General features: G+C 40.4%; 1 long non-coding RNA gene across 1 annotated transcript in view; it reads right to left on the minus strand.

The window, feature by feature from the left end:
* Positions 1–5204: 5204 nt before the first annotated feature.
* Positions 5205–17989, minus strand: part of LOC116275829 — an 80483-nt gene continuing 67698 nt past the window's right edge. Inside the window, exon 3 of the long non-coding RNA XR_004185152.1 lies at positions 5205–5750. This is a non-coding gene — a long non-coding RNA (uncharacterized LOC116275829). The remainder of the gene's footprint in view (positions 5751–17989) is intronic.

A 17989-nucleotide genomic window follows, 5' to 3' on the forward strand; every position in this document is an offset into this window, starting at 1 on the left:
ATCTGGCAACTCTGGGTAACTACAGTGGCTGTCAACAATGACCTGCTTCCTGCTTTTGCTCCCCTTTAGTACTTTCTCCATACAGCAGCCAAGGGATCTTTTAAAACCGTAAGTCCGCATCACGTTTAAAATCTTCCAGTGCCTCCCCATCTCGTACAAGCCAGTAAGAAAAAGCTACGTTCTATATGATCCCATATGATTCCAACTCTATGACAGGGGTCCTCAAGCCCTGAGCCAGGGACCGGTACCAGTCTGTCACCTGTTGGGAACTGGGCCACACAGTAGGAGGTGAGTGGTGGGTGAGCCAGCATTACCACCCGAGCTCCACCTCCTGTCAGATCAGTGGCAGCATTCGATTCTGTTGGAGCATGAACCCTATTGTGAACAGTGCATTTGAGGGATCTGGGTTGCATGTTCCTTATGAGAATATAATGCCTGATGATCTGAGGTGGAACAGTTTCATCCCCCACCACCCCCATCCACGGAAAAATTGTTTTCCACAAAACTGGCACCTGGTGCCAAAAAGGTAGGAAAACCTGTGGAGACAATAAAGAGATAAGTGGTTTCCAGGCATCAGGGAGAAGGGAAGGATGGATGAATAGGTGGGACACAGAGGACTTTTTGGGCAGTGACTCTGAGTGATACCGTAATGGTGGATATATGTCATCATACCGCTGTCAACATCCACAGAATGTACAACACACAGAGTGAACCCTCGTGTAAACAAACAACTTTCGTTTAATAGTAATGTAGGAATATTGGTTCATCAGTTGCCATAAATGTATCACCGTGATGCAAGATGTTCATCATGGGGAGACTGCGTGTGGGAAGAGAGGGGGTATATGAGAGCTCTGTACTTTCTGTTCAATTTTTCTGTAAACTTAAAACTGCTCTAAAAGTATTGTGTTAAATAGAAATCTGTCTTCCTAACCATGTCCCGAGAAACTCGAAATGCTCTGGCCTCCGGCTTCCTCTTTGACTTCCGCTCTCACCTTGCTCTTGCTTGCTCATACTGACCGTTGGTATCTCACAGGCTCCATGCTCATTTCCAGCTCAGGGCCTCGGCACTTAATGTGCCCTCTGCCTGGAACGTTCTGCCCCTAGATGCTTGCCGGGTGCCTCTCTCTTCTTGTTGCTTAGGTCTCTGTTTTGTGTCACCTCTACCCCGATGACCCTTCACACCAGCGTCCCTTGCTGCCTGCCCTGCCACTGATGTTGCTTCATCCTGTCTTGCTGCCTTCTCAACACTCATTATTGTTCAAAAGTATCTTGTTTATTTATCGTTGCTTCATCTCTGGCACAGATTCTGGCATATCGTAGCTCCTTCATATTGAGGTGTTGAACTCGGGGCATTGGAAACAAAATAAAATTTTAGATATGATTTCTTGTAGGTAATCATTGTAGGTAATCATGAAAATGGCACAGGTGCATGTACTATTTATGTCTGTATCTCTGTCACATCACATGACTCTGATCCACGTCACTGTGAGGGTAGAGACCAAACTGGTATCATCCATTTAAAATAAATCTGGGGTGTCCATCCAGCATTATGCTTGGTGCATTATAAGTGTTCAGTAATTATCTGATGAAAGAATACATGAAAAATAAATGAATGAAAGGCATACAAAACATTACTATCTCTTCTCACCCATGATTTCACTAAAGTCAGTTTTTAAATGTCAAATTTCAAAAAAGGTGAAGGCAACTGAGTTGTATTTTTAAACATTTATTTGATTCAGTAGAAGCACACTCAAGAAATTTTATAATTAATAGTATAGACACATTTTCTCCATTGTACCCCCATCCAGTGTGTCACCCAGTCTGGTAGATCTTGCCCCCTTAATGTATCTGTGCACAACCCTCTACTTAATCTCTTCAATCTCTGCATTAGCTCAAATACTTAGGACTTCTGTCGGGATGATTGGTAGACACAAAGGTGCACTGGTGTGAAAATGGCAGACTACTCCCTTGTATAACTATGATACACATGTTTCCTTATATAGAGAAGTCCATTTCCAATATCTAGGACTAAGTGTGAGTGTCCTGGCACATATCCAAATGCCTCCTCATCCTGAATAGTCTGACAGCACTCTGGGGATGGCAGCTATAGTGTATCTTATCTGTTTTGACTTAAGTAGTTCAATACCTATCTCTGTCCCTACCAGGTACTTCTGCAGTAGGACAAGGCTTGGACCTGGGCATTTAGCAAAATTTCTTCCACTAACTTGGATTGATATGCTTCCTTGATGTGCTTCATTCCTGTAAGAGAATGAAAGACCATTCTCTCTCTTGACTACCATGCCACCGAAAGACTATGAAAATGTCCATGAATTTAACTAATTTAGCCCTAGTTAGCCAATCATTGAATCCTTTTGAGTGTGTATTTGCTCTCTTACTTGAATCTCTGTGCTTCAGCCTCTTGTTGTGGCCATAATCCCTCTAGGCCAGTTGGTGATTCAAAGGGCCAATCATGTTTGATGGTTCCACAGTAAAGACTTTAAGTTTGTCTACAAGACTGGACTGAAAGAGCTCTTTTCCAGCTGACTTGGTTTTATCAGCCACAATAACAGCCAGTCAATGAGCTATCTATGAACACGCATGCATGGTTGATCCAATTCAGTTGTTAAGATGCCTGCAATAACATCAATCCCATTGATTGCTTTGACATTAATGGCAATCAGCCCTTATGATGACAGGCCAGAAAAACCTATTTGATTGGGAAATTATCAATAGAATCATAATCATGCTTTATAGATATGTCCTAGGTGGGTATTAGGGGACTTTTCCTTTCCTTAACTCCAAAAACTGATGGTTCTTAATTCAAATTATAATCAGAAAATGGCACGTGTGTGAAAGGGAAAGGGGCAGAGCACGTTGTGACTTTAGGATCAACAATTCTTTTCTTAGTGAGCACACATGAGGCTCCTTCTTTGATCATAACCAAAAGGGCTATCCCTAGTTTTAATCCTTGTAATTGCTGTGAACTCACTATAGTCACTTCATTTTTCACACAGACCTGTTCTCCCAAATTTAGAGATGGTGGCAATGGCATTTGGGCTATTCCATAATTTTAACAACTACATTAAATTAGACACATATAAGCTGATTAATGCAAGCTAATTGTCCGCAATTTGTTTATTCTTCATTTTTCTTCAAGTAGCAATTTTGTAGTTATCTGTCTAACCATCCATCCATCCATCCATCCATCCATCCATCTGTTCCTCCATCCACACACACGCGCGCGCACACACACACAGACATATACACATAATGTATTCAAAATATGTGTGTGTGTGTTGTATTCTTTCTATTTATCTGGTTGCGTTAATTAATTTCTTGTTTGAATAGAAATGAGCAAATATGGTCCACTACCCAATCAGAGAGGGGGAAAGTATTTTATACCAGAAGTTCCAAAATATACTTCATATTATTTTTGGAAACAGGTAGGAACTAAATTATACATTTTTAAGAACAAAGGAGTTTCAAAATCTGAAATTACATTGCCACATCAAATTCATAGAAAAATATAGGAGAAAGCCATACAAAAAAGCCATTTGTATGAAAAAGAAAATTTTTATAGAATGAGAGTTGCAAACTAAGTACAGAAAGCATGAAAATGAAAACATACGAAGTAAAAACACTTAACAGCATTGAAGTATGAATACATAAATGATTTCCTTACTTGCAACACAGAAACTAAATTATTACATCAGTAATAAACATATTTTCGGATACTATATTTTTCCAATTTGGGTTTCGTGGTATAGAGAATTTTAATCAGATTATATAGAGTGAAGAAAGCAAAGGAGCCCATGTATATTGTACTTAGTCTTTTTCGTTAGAGGATGTGTCATTGATAAATCTAGGTTCAGAGCACAGCTTTTCCTATCCCTGGTGGGCTCTGTACATTTCTCTTGACCCTCTGCAAGGAAGATTATTTCTATATGAGGGATTTGATTTCTGCTTAACTAGCAGAGGTGCAGGACTTCATTTCATTGACAGCTGTCCAAGTGTGCTTCATCTTTGGCCAGGACTGAGAAAGTTTTTTTTTGTTTTTGTTTTTTGTTTTTTTTCAATTCTGCCCTGTGGTATTTTCTAAGACTAGATTATGTAGTATCAAGTAAACTCAATAATACTGAAGAGCAACTGTGATGCCATGAACATGATATGATCAAACTTAATGACTGAAATTACATGACAACTACTTAATGAACCAACTGAGTTAAAGTTGGCCACAGGGATGAAATTCAGATGCTTGATGAAATGCTGAACATCTTATGTCATTGTGGAGGTGACAAACGCTGGTGCTGTCTTCAGATAACATTTATATGGGGAAAAAGTAACTCTTTTGTTTGACTAGACCCCTTTTTCTTTCGAAAAGTCAAATTACTTTTAAGTGGCAACTGATATTTATAGTCTTCAGAATATAGAATGGTGGTTAAGTAAAAGAAGGGCTCCATTTTGCTCTGTAATTGTGAATAGCAACAGGCTCTGGAACACTTAACACTGTTGAAGGAATGCTTGGGCTGCCAAGTAACTGGTTCTTATGCAGAACAAGCAGTGGATCAAAGAGGCAAAAATTAGGATGGCCATGTCATTGTTGCAATAGCTTTGTTTTGCTCCAGCTAAAACCAACATCCAAACTCCTCTATTCTTTTATCTTCTTTCCATTCAGCCGTAAATTTTTACTTACTAACTCCGTGATCCTGGACTTAACAATTTACTTTCTCTGGAACTCAGTTTTCCCATCTGGATAATGAGAATTTGAGACTTGCTCAGTGAATGATCTCTAATTGAAATAAAATTTTAAAGTAAACATTACCCAACTTTGGTATCAATTTTAATGAACAACTTACTTCGTACATTCCTTATAGCTGTCTAGAAGACACCAGTGTTTTCTGTCTATAATAAGAAAATGCAGTGTCTCAGCAATGATAATTAATAAATTGCTGTTACAAGTAATGGATCTCACAAACATAGTACTTCAAAAGAAAAAGAATCAGATACAAAAGAGTAAATATGGCATGATTCCATTCATATAAAGTTGAAAAACAGGTAAAATTGATACACTATGAAAGAAATTCGATTAATAGCTCCATTTATTGGGGGGATTATGACTGGGAGGGAGGCAAGAAGGGTTTCTGGTGTTCTGGTACAGTTCTGTTTCTTTATCTGGGTGGAGACCGTGTGATTTTGCACACTTTGGGAAAATTTATCACACTATACACGTATGATCTGAATACTTTGCTGTATGGTTGTGTTTACTTAAAACGGACACATAAATAAAAGGTATGCTGGGCTCCATGCCTTCACAGGGAAAGGCAGCACAGAATAACAATGTTATCTGTTGAGTGTTTACCGTGTACAAGGCTCGGATAGAAGGTTTGTGGATACATTATCTCATTCAATTCTCACAACACTATTAGAATACTATTATTATCCCCAGTTCACTGATGAAAAAACTGCAACACAGTAGCGAAATTAACTTGTCCAAGGTCCACGCAGGTAGTAAGTAATAGAGACAGGTCACAAAACACAGACTTTCGAATGCACAGCACGTGCTCTGAACCACGGACCTACAGAAAATGGTGAGTTCTGTCTGGACTAGTGTGTCTGAGGGTGAGTTCTTCATTGTCCTGGAGCCTCAGTTTCCTCTCTGCTTCCTTCAGCTCTCACATTATAGTTCAATCTGAATTGATTAACAGGTTCATGCATCTCTTTATTTCTCTTTTTCTCCCTGTGGCCTTCCCCTTAAAAAAAAAAAAAAAAAAACTCTTGTTATAGCCGAGTGAGATGTTAGCATACAAAGAGAACTTTAGTGTGAAGTCCAATTGCAGAACCATTTTTTGTTCTTCCTTTGCAGGTAGGTGGAGTGCTCCCTGTGCAAGGGCTGTCTGAATCTGTTCTAGGGTTATGTTGCAGTTGCTATTGTTTAATACAATCCCATCAACTTCGAAGTCATCGTTGGTGCAGGCCCCACCCATACAGAGGCTAGTTTCTCTAAACGAGGCATTCCTGTGCTGCGGCCCTGCTCATTTGAATAAGATTTTACCTGGATAATGCAAAAGGCATTTTGAGGAATGCATCCCAGCATTTGAGGCAACTCCCAGCAGAACAACCTGCCATTTGTGATGCCTTCTTCAGGTTAAACATTTTAGATCAATCAATAAGTAAATGGCAAATAAATGGCATGAGCCCCATGTTCAATATAAATGAGATCAACTGAAGAGGCAGAAAAGGGCACTTTTGGCACCATCCAACACGCCTTAGGAAGTGCTGCCTTCTCTGCCTACTTGGGGTGAATATCCAGAGATGCTTTAGAACATCAGAGTGTCTGGCACCTTTTGTTTTAACACATGGACTTCATTTTGGGGTGCAAAGGTTTTATTGTCCTGAACCTCTGTCACCCAGAAGAAAAGTCATGACTCTGGCAAAACGTTCTCCTTCCTCCAATATAAATCTAAGCAACCAGCCCCAGAATAATACAGTGGCACGAAAATGCCAAGACCAGAGCAGGAGCATCGCTGCCTTGGAGAATTTGCCAAACGCTACTCCAAATATGCTTTTCCTAAGGAATCCCATTTATTTCTCCCAATACTTTCTGCTAATTTACTTCAGTTACACTTTTCAGATGTGTAATATCTCATTTTTGAGAAAAATATGTTGCAGCCAAAAGAGCTGACCTTGGTGCATTTTCAGACTCTCTGCTGTGTACCTGACAAATGAGGCACCAAGGCCCTTCCATATTCTGTTTGGGGGGCTATTGGCTGAGGAATCCTTGGTCATCCCACCTGCCTGGCATCTAGGATCATGATGAATTGTCTCCAACTCTAGCCTCAGATTGTTTTTTAACATTTAATTTAGTTTCTTCCTGTGCTTGGATGAACATGGCCATGTTATGGATTTCTGCTCTAATGTACACCAGCAGGCTGGAAGAACAAGCCTCAGCAAGCTGTGGAAATTAGAGAGACTGGATCAATAGGCAAGGTCATGACCCCCCGGCTCCGATTCTGTACACTGTCCTGAAATTCTCTCCCCTGGAAATCCTCCTGCTGCTTCGAATGTGAATCCATGTGCATTCCCAGAGAGGAATTCATGTAAACAAGCCTGCCTCAGCCCCTCACATCTCAGAGAGCGACACCCATAATCACAAACACTAAACAAATTTGTATAAACAACCACCTAGGAATATAAACATCTAGGCATTTGCTTTAGGTGCAGTTTGTGAACTCCATTGTTTAAAAGGCCCTTTCAGAGGGAGGAAAAAATAGATGAGGACAAAGAGACAGACGACCTGCCAATTCCAAAGCACACCTCTAAGAGATAATCCTGTGTCATGCACACACCTCTAACAAAAGGATAGACTCTTCTGTCCCTATGTCTTGAAATTTTTATGAGACACAAAATTGGTAAAATCAACCTGATTTAAACTCTGAGAAATACCTCTGGGCACAATAAGACAGATTAAGGAGAACACGTTTGGAAATATTTTAAAAGATAGCAGGTGACTTTTAGATCTTGTCAATATGAAGAACCTCCATTTCCAAACACAGAACAATATCCTTAACAAACCAGTTTTCTATCTGGAGATGTACAAGTTGCTGTTGTTCAGAGTTACAATTTTCCTGGGTGGAAATAACTAATGCATCAAAACTTCAAACCCACTAAAGCAAACCTGCTACTGGTAATTTATCATATTCACTAATCACTGGTTTCAAAATGACCTGACATCAAAATGATCAATTTAGGGGGGGAAAAAGCATCTTAAAGATCTGTCTTTGGGAAGAAGGTTAAGGGTGTGCAAAAAGTGGGAGAAACTGAAAGGAGATTTGGGTCGAGGGGAGGAGGAGAAGGCCCCAAGAGCCCCTTTTCATCTGGAATCTGAGTGCCACCTTCATGTGCAAATCTGAAGCCACATGGCCCAGGAAAGTGGGATTTCTTTTATTTGAAAAGTAAGTTCAGTATATGATAATCCACATCTTTATCTAAACCCCTTATTCAGGAACAACAGCGAAAGAACTTTCTAGAGTCCAGTATTTCTATGATGTTTGGTAGTTTTGCTTCACAATTTAGATCACTGGGCTATATTTGAGGTTGTAGGGGGTGATTCTCTGTTGTATTTTTGACAAACCACTTAGCCAATCCCTTGTCTTCGTATTACTGCATAACAGAGATTTGAAGTGAAACAACATCACACTTTAAATCTCCAGATGGAAAATTAGTTTGTTGAGAATATTGCTTTGTGCTTGGAAGAAGGTTGCTGCTGGCAAAGGATATTATTTGCAAGAATTCTGGGCCAGGCGTGATGGCTCATGCCTGCAATCCCAGCACTTTGGGAGGTTAAGGCGGGTGGATCACAAGGTCAGGAGCTCAAGACCAGCCCGGCCAACATGATAAAATCCCATTTCTGTAAAGATACCAAAAAAAAAAAAAAAAAATAGCCGGGTGTGGTGGCGTGCACCTGTAATTCCCAGCTACTCAGGAGGCTGAGGCAGGAGAATCACTTGAGCCTGTGAGGCGGAGGTTGCAGTGAGCCAAGATTGTGCCATTGCACTCCAGCCTGGGTGACTGGGCAAGACTCTGTCTCCAAAAACAAAAACAAAACCAAAAACCACACACACACACACACACACAAAAAGGAATTCTGGAAAGTTAGGGTGCTTTTGGCAACCCAGAAACTAATTGCAAAGAAGAAGTATAAATCTTGCTCTTTGACAGTACTTTATTTTGACAGGAAAATACACACACAACCCCCTATCTTGTTTGTAGGTACTGCAAGAATCACATTTGCTCTGATCCTACAGAAATAGCCTCAGGGAAAGATCTAGATATGAACAGGGATTGGTGAGGATTGGTAAGGGAATGATTTAGAAGATACAAAAATGCAAGTGATAAGGACTTTTCTCCTCCTGAGTGAAGGCTTTCAGTTCGGAAATACACCCCACTTTTGATCACAATGGCAAGTCACAATGAGTATCTGGATGCATAAATGGCTGTTCAGAATCATAAAGTCTAGAGCAGGAGCTAACCTATTATCCAGTGTTTTCCTCTAGATGAATAAGTTTATGATCTCAGTTTTTCAGTGTCTAAGATCCTGAGACATTTACACATCCTGTCCAAGGCCTACCTACCAGGAATACACAATTGACTGCAATTCTGCATTGCTGTCTCTTGATACAGGGTTTTACCTTCATATAAGGCTACGTCCTCGTTACAGGGTTCTCCTGTAATACTGACCTCCAACCCCTGATGCAGGACTCTATCCCTCATACAGAGTTTTAGCACAATGAAGGGTTCTGCTCCAATACAGGGCTTTACTCTAATACAATAGGTCTCTGTTCCTACTGTGGGGCTCTGATCTCCCATGCAGGAATTTATTTCTGTTCTTGTGATTTAATGTTGCATAACAAGTTGCCCCGAAATTTAGTGACTCAAAACACTAACAGCATGTATTTGCTTATAAATGACAGTTTGGACTAAGCTTGAGGTAGATAGCTTATCTCTGCACCATGTGGCATCAGCAGGGGCATCTTGAATCATCTGGAGGCTCCTTTATTCACAGGTCTGGTGGCTGGTGCAAGACATTGGCTGAGGCCTCGGTTCTTCTCCATGGGGGCCTCCCATGTGTTCTCTCCACCTGGTGATTCAACTTCCTCACAACATGATGGTAGGCTTTCTTGGAGTAGAGTAAGCATCCCAAAAACGTCTAGTCTTGGAAGTCACATAGCATCTCTTTTGCCTTAATCTATCAGTTGATTCACAAGCGGCTGCCCAGATTCAAGGGGAGAGAACATAGACCTCACCTCTCAGTAGCAGAAGCCTCTATTTCACATTGTAGGATGGAAAGGCGATATGGTTGCATTCAAGAAAATACAATCTGCTATAATTTGCCTTCTGGCTACAGCAATTCAAATCCCTCCCATGTGCTAAATACATACATGCCTTCACTTCAAGGCCCCAAGTCTCATCCCAATGAGCCATCAGCTTGAAGTCCAGGATCTCATCATCTAAATCAGGTCCTGATGACATGGAGGACCCTTGGCTTCAGATCCTGGAACACTGGTCTTTTTGATATGAAGCCCTGTGAACTACAGAGACGAGGATCCACACGGATAGCCCATGTCTGCTCCACTTGTTGTCAGATAGGGCAGCTTCCAGGCTGGGAGCTGGAAGCATCTGAAGTATCCCTTACTTGCATGTCTATAACTGGTGCTGGATCTTGGCTAGGAGTCCCAGTTTTTCTCTAGGTGGAACCCTTCCGTATGTTCTCTTTGTGTAGTTTATTTGGGCTTCCTTACAGCACAATGGCCAGCTTCCCTAGAACAAACATTCTAAAGAGTGAGCCAGCTGGAAGCTGTGGTCTTTTTATGAGCTGGCTTCAGAAGATACACAGCATCACTCTGCTGCACTCCATTGGTTGAAGCCTTCCTAAGCTCTGTCAGGATACAAGTGGAGAAGCCCTAAGCTCTACTCTCAATGAGAAAGCCTCAAAGTCACATTGTATAAGAAGAGCAAGAGGGATGGAAAATATTGTAGTCATTTAGGAAAATGCAATCTGCTAGAATGGACTGCCTTGCAAAACAGTGAACTCCTTTCTACTGGGGTCATTCACAGTGAGGCTGAATGACTAGCAGTCAGGAGGGTTGCAGAGGGGATTCCTAATATGAACAGAAATTTCGACTAAATGACCTTCAAGGTCTCTTGCATCTCTCAGATTCTATGAGGCTATAGAAACAACAGTGGAACCCAGGTACTCTGAAGATTTTAGGGAGCTGAATTGTATAGGCCTGTGGCATATAAGAAAAAGTCCAGGCTAAAAAAGGACATACGGATAAATTGAAGGTGCTAAGGATGCAGCCCTAGGATAGCCTGTGTCTGAATACTGTGACCTTGTCTGCTAACAAGAGCAGACGGCCATGACCCTGGACATTTCAGGCTGGCAAGAAAGGTGGAAGCTCATATAGAAGTTTATATTGACTTTAAGCCAGGGTGAACCTGCAGCCTAAGAAGAAAAGAGGCTGTTCTTCTCTTCTACACTCTGCTGACCCAGAATGTAGACAGATACAAAAATCCATGAACCTTTGGACCAATAAGAGGGAGATGGGACTGTGTGCATGTGTGAGGGCTTTATAAGCCACAAAGTGATGTGTCAATGTTGTTTATTGTGTCAGGACTCACATTCATGCAGCAGAGAGTTTTGTAAACAAAACTGAACCCTCTCTTGTGCTCTGTCCCATACATGGATTGCTTACCTTTGGTCAAACCATCTTTCCATGAAGGGGCTTGTCTGTGTCCATTTCCTGTGAGACTCTTGCTTAACATTCTGAGTCAATCAATTTGGTTACAATATTGGCCTTGGACCAGTGACAGGGGCTGTGTTAGTGGACACAGCCTCACAGTGTGCCTCTTTAAACCTGCTGGCCATCTCTTATCATGTCTTCTTGTCATCAGTTTTTCAAAACCAGGCATTTTTTCTGCTGCCCTCCACTGGGCTGGCTTCCAACGGTACCTTGCTCTGGGGCAGAAATGTACTGGCAAATGCATAATTCAGTGGTTTGTACTTTGCATCTATTAACCATGGCACCAAATGCAGGAATGACACAATGGTGAGGCTTTTGCTTAGACAGTGTTTTTCCTGAGTGAAGCTTAACATTCAAACCAATTTATAATTCCTTTGCATAGTAGATAAGTATCATAATAGTCTTTTAATAGATGACTCGATGGAAACACATACATTATAAGGTCAATGTCACTGCAAATTATTACAAGAGGTACAATTCAAGGGTCCTAACTCTTCATTTCTAACATTTACTTCTAGATTATGCATAGTACATAGTAGGTTTTTAAAAATATCCATTGAGCTTTATTATATTATCAATAGTCAATTAAATAAAATGCAGCTTCAAGACTTTTTTAAAACCAAAGACTGACTTAAGATAGACACATTCAACTGGTTTGAAAATCTCCAGCTGAAAAATAACCATTATGTTTCTGCTAGATAAATGATAGCAGCCAGATTAAGTCTCAACTAACTAAATATCATATTTACTTGCCTTTATGCAAGTTGTGGAAAGCAGAAATAGAACTGTAGCAGTACATTTTTATTTATTTTCCCTATCTTATACTTACATATCTTTTACAAAGTGCAAATATTCATAATTCTATTCATTCACAGAATAAATCTAGGAGAATATGTTAATATAGATAGTTATTCGTGTTTCAAAGACAGAGGTCAAAAGGTTAGAAGTGATTTATTTATTTTTGCTATTCTTTTTTTTTTTTTTTAAATTTTAAGTTCCAGAATACATGTGTAGAACCTCTAGGTTTGTTACATAGGTATATATGAACCACTGTGGTTTGCTGCACCTATCTACCCATAAGCTAGGCTTTAAGCCCCACATGCATTAGGTATTTGTCCTGATGCTCTCTCTTCCCTTGCCCCCCAGCCCACAATGGGTCCCCATATGTGTTGCTGCCCTCCCTGTGTCCATGGGTTCTCATTGCTCAATTCCTGTTTGTGAGTGAGAACATGCAGTGTTTGATTTTCTGTTCCTGTGTTAGTTTGCTGAGGATGATGGTTTCCAGACACATCTGTGTCCCTGCATAGGACATGATCTCATCCCTTTTTGCAGCTGCATAATATTCCATGGTATATATGTGCTATATTTTCTTTATCCAGTCTATCAGTGATGGGCATTTGGGTTGGCTCCATGTCTTTGCTATTGTGAATAGTGCTGCAATGAACATACTTGTGCATGTATCTTTATAGTAGAATGACTTATATTTGGGTATATACCCAGTAATGTGATTGCTGGATCAAATGGTATTTCTGGTTCTAGATCCTTGAGGAATAGCCACACTGTCTTCCACAATGGTTGAACTAATTTATAGTCCCACCAACAGTGTAAAAGCATTCCTGTTTCTCCACAGCTTCACCAGCATCTGTTGTTTCTTGACATTTTAATAATCGCCATTCTGACTGGCATGAGATGGTATCTCATTGTGGTTTTGATTTGCATTTCTTTAATGATCAGTGATGTTGAGCTATTTTTCATATATTTGTTGGCCACCTAAATGTCTTCTTTTGAAAAGTGTCTGTTCATATCCTTTACCCACTTTTTGATGGGGTTTTTTTTCTCGTAAATTTGTTTAAGTTCCCTGTAAATTCTGGATATTAGACCTTTGTCAGATGGGTAGACTGCAAAATTTTCTCCCATTCTGTAGGTTGCCTGTTAGTTCTGATGATAGTTTCTTTTGCTGTGCAGAAGCTCTTTAGTTTAATTAGATCCCATTTGTCAATTTTAGCTTTTGTTGCAGTTGCTTTTGGCGATTTCATCAAAAAATCTTTGCCCATATCTATGTCCTGAATGGTATTGCCTAGGTTTTCCTCTAGGGTTTTTATGATTTGGGGAGTGATTTATTTTAAAATAGAGCATACGTTCACTCATTCTCTGGTTCAATTTTCTTTCTATTGCATTGTGATGTTAGCTAATAAATGATTCTTATTATAATAAATAATTAGCCAGTAAAATTATTATTATTATTTATTGAACAACAATTGTATTCTATGCCCTGTGCTAAGTACTTTACCTACATTATTTCATTTAGTCCTCACAACCACTTTTGAAGGAGACAGTACTATTAGTGTCATTTGATAGATGAATAACCTTAGGCTTAGAGAGCTTGGGTAACTTGTGTCAATGTGACAAAACTAAATAGTTAAGGAAAAAAAGATGGATTCTGAAACCATGCAAAAGTGCTTAACCACAATGCAGTACTGCTTTTTATGAGAGATACTATGGAGAAAGCTGGAGATGATGGGAAAGAGAATGGGTGAAAGAAATAGGTATGTGTGGACATTATTTTTTTTCCAAAGTAACAATTTACATTTCTAAATTTATGATTTCACCATTGTATGAATGCAACTCTTGCTCCTGTAAAATTAAAGCTTTCCCCTCCTCCCCACTGCATTGTTACAGATCAGTTGGTGTTCAATTAGGAAGTAACGTGTTCTGGAGTGGATTTATATTTTATAAGATGGAATAGTCCTTTTTCATGCCCCATTCACTCAGTACTGTTCTCTGTCTGTATCCTGGTAACACCTAAGTATTTGTCCATTCAAGGATATCATCCAACTTGGACAGGCTAGCCCGTGTAAACCACACTTTCCAGTTGCCTGGTTATCTTTACTAATGTATCAAAATCTTTTCTGGGAACTTCCGTGCATCTTTCCATCCAGTGAGCCACGATTTTCTTATCCAAGGCTCATCTGCCTGGAAATCAGGCTTCTCAGTTAATATGACTGTTCTCTCTGCCTTGTGCTAGCCCTACAGGCTTCATATCCGCCCTGCTCACTGATGCCAAAGACAGTGATGGGGCTTTTGATTCAGAAAGTGTCCTTAATATCTCCTTCATGCTCATCTTCTTTAACGAGCAAAAACTGGGGGAAACATCAAATGAGATCAGGAACTCAACACATTCTCACCCAGAGATGTCAGATTATGGGTAAAATTTCTTGATCCAAGTGTCAAATTGAGCAGAGCAAAACCAGGTTTCTGAGTCTCACCATTATGACACTCGTCCTCCTCAACCTCCTAGCACAGCACTAAGGATGCTATCATGAGTTACCTCCTAAGAGGCTAAATATTATACTGGAATCAGCATTGCTGCTCGTTTGCACAACAAACCGAAGGCCAAAATATCCTTCTACATTTCCTCTCTCAACTTAAAACCAAAACCTAGGTCTAATTGCTTCCATTTGTTTTCTTCTTCCTTATATTTAAAATTTATCTCCTCTGCAAGCCATTAGGCTTTTTGACTAATGGGAAGACAGGTCGAAAATTCTTCTTGTAGCTCACCTAGACTGGAAGGTCCATGGCTTCCAACAACTTGCCATATCATACGAACAGCTTTAAGAGTGTGGACTATGGGAAACTAATACCACCATCTTCAAGAAAACTAAAGTTTTGTATTGCCTATGATGCTTAATTATATGCCATAGCAATTTTCTTCAAGGTTTCTAATGACCTCCTTCTGGCCGAATCCAGTCATTTAGCCTTTAGTCTCTGTCTCCTCTCTTTGTAGCTCTTAACCCTGAAGACCATTCATTTGAATCTTTTGATGAAACTTTCCCCAATAAATAATTGATTCCCCCATGCTTCTCTCTCCTGTTCTCCTCGATTTCCTCGATTCTTTTTCTTCTTCTAGGTCCTCAGTCCTTGACTATCAGCTCTTATTTCTCCAAAATCTCACTATACGGGTATTTAGCCTGTCATGGGTTTCAATACTACAATTATAAGGATGACTTTTGAATCTACCTCACCAGCTCAGTCCTGTATCCCTTATTCTGCCTTTTTAAAAGGTCAGCATATACTAAATCTAATCCATCATTTTCTCCAAAATACATTTTTCTGTTTTTTTTTTTTTTTTTTTTTTTTTTTTAAAGGTGTAAAGTATAGATGGATGTGGACTAATGTGGTAGCAGGCGAAACAAGGAGAAAGTAATGTACTTGCAAGAACTTCTCAAGGAATAAATATGGGATTTAATGGCTGGCAAGATGTAAGGGATGATTCAAAGATACACTGCCATTAGCCTAAGCAGGCTCCAGATCACTTCTGACTCCATTCTTTGTTCCTGCCTTATCCTTTCCCCAACTAGCCAAAGTGTTTTAACTGCTCTTATTTTTGTTCTCAAGGCCACCGTAGCTATAGACTAAATAAAGATTTGTTAAAAGAATGACTAAATGAGACGAATGAATCCCATTTTTACTCTTTTTTTTTTTTTTGAGACGGAGTCTGGCTCTGTCGCCCAGGCTGGAGTGCGGTGGCGCGATCTCGGCTTACTACAAGCTCCGCCTCCCGGGTTCACGCCATTCTCCTGCCTCAGCCTCCCGAGTAGCTGGGACTACAGGCGTCCACAACCGCGCCCAGCTAATTTTTTGTATTTTTAGTAGAGACGGGGTTTCACCGTAGTCTCGATCTCCTGACCTTGTGATCCGCCCGCCTCGGCCTCCCAAAGTGCTGGGATTACAGGCGTGAGCCACCGCGCCCGGCCCATTTTTACTGTTTTCTAAGGAGACTGATGTGACCTCCCAGTGGCTACTAGCAGCTTGAATCTTCATTGTCTCAGTTCCCTCCTGATAACTTCTGAAGGCCATTGTTGTTAACTGATTGGTAGTGAGAATCTAAAATCTACATGACGCTTTCATCCAATCTGCCTCAGAACTCTGCTGGAAGCACAATATTCCAGGATATGGTCAATTCTGCTGCCACTTCCAGCTCTACTCTCTCCTCTACTAGGACATTTTGTGGCCCCTGTGGTAGGCAGACTAATGACCCCTAAAAGATATTCATATCCTCATCCCATAGCCTGTGAATGTGCTAGGTTACATGGCAAAAGAACTTCACAGATGTAAGTTAAAGGTGTTGAGATGGGAGAATGTCCCAGATTAACCAGGTGGGGCCAATGTAGTAAGCACAGGTGTCTTTATAAAGGAAAGTGGGAGGCAAGAAGGTCAGAGAAGGAGATGTGATGATGGAAGCAGAATTTGGAGGGATCCATTGCTAGAAGGGGGCTACAAATCCCAAAATGAGGGCAGCCTGTAGAATCTGGAAAAGGCATGAAGCTGATTGTCCCCTAGAGCTTCCAGGAGGAAGATGTAGTCCTCTCGGCACATTGATGTTAGCCTCCTAAGTCCCGGTTTTGGACTTCTAACCTCTAGAACTGTAAGATAATAAATTTGTGTTGTTTTAAGCCTGTAAGTTTGTGGTGATTTGTTACAGCAGCTATATGAATCTGAAAATCCCCTAAATCAACCATTTCTCACCCCTTATTGCCTAAAATTCACTTTCTGTTCATCAGTCTCCCCCTAGACTCTCACTGCTGGGCTGCTCTGTGCTCCCTCTGTTGCACTAAACTCCCACTGATCCTCTTCTCTGCAAAACTTCCCACTGAGTGTTCTAGGCTTTCTCTTAAGTTGCACACAAACTCCCCTGTATTCTCAAACTCTCCACCAAATGCTTCTCCTAAGTGCTGGCTTTAGCTGTAATATGCTCGTTCCTGAGAACACCTTGAATATCCTTGAAAGTCCCTCAAGAAGATGCCTTTATTTTTCTTACATCCCAAGTATCTGACTCACAAAAATGTACTGCTTCCAAAACATCACACTTCTCCCCTTGTGGCTCCTTATAGACCACTCATGATATTTGGCCATATCACTCTTGATTTCTTGTCACTCTCATAGCCTCATGGTAACTCCCCTCTTATTTATTGAGGATTTTAAACCTGGATCACTTAATTGGATCACTGTGCCAAGCCCTGCTGTCATTTTGGGAGATTTGAGAATTCTTAAGAATGCTTTGTCCTAGTCATTGCATTTCTTGATCTCTTACACTGCAGTAGCCTTTGCCTCCTCTCCACTCCAGCCATTAATTCCCAAGGGCACACTCAGGGCTATTTTATCACTTAGAATTTCTCTATCTCTGAAAAATCCTACATTCAAATATTCTAGAAATGATTGGGTTAAAACATTAAAGACAAAAAAGTTAAAAACAAAAATAACCAGATTGCATTATCTAACTTCACCACATCCCATCCCAAAGGAAACACCTGTTCTTCCTCTCCTGATGCCTAGCTCAGTAAATGACAGTACCATCCAAAAATGTGCCCAAGGCAGAAATCTGGACACTGTCTTTAATCCTTACCTCTGCCTCTCAATTTATCACCCAAACAATTGCTATGTGTTCTTGAGTTTACCTTCTAACTATCTGTAAAATCTGTCCATTTCTCTCCAGTCCCACCATTCCCAGATTAAATGATCTTTCCTCTGGATTACTGATGATCTCTAATTGTTCTTTCTCCAGTGAGTCCTCTCATACCCACCAAACCCAATTCTTATCAGGTTTAGGTTGATCATTGGAAAGACATGGTGATTGTGTTGCTTCTCTGCTTAAAATCCTTCAAGAGTTTGTAACAAAGTTCCTATCGACA

The sequence above is a fragment of the Papio anubis genome, chromosome 7 (assembly GCF_008728515.1).
Source record: "Papio anubis isolate 15944 chromosome 7, Panubis1.0, whole genome shotgun sequence".
NCBI classification, from domain to species: Eukaryota; Metazoa; Chordata; class Mammalia; order Primates; family Cercopithecidae; genus Papio; species Papio anubis.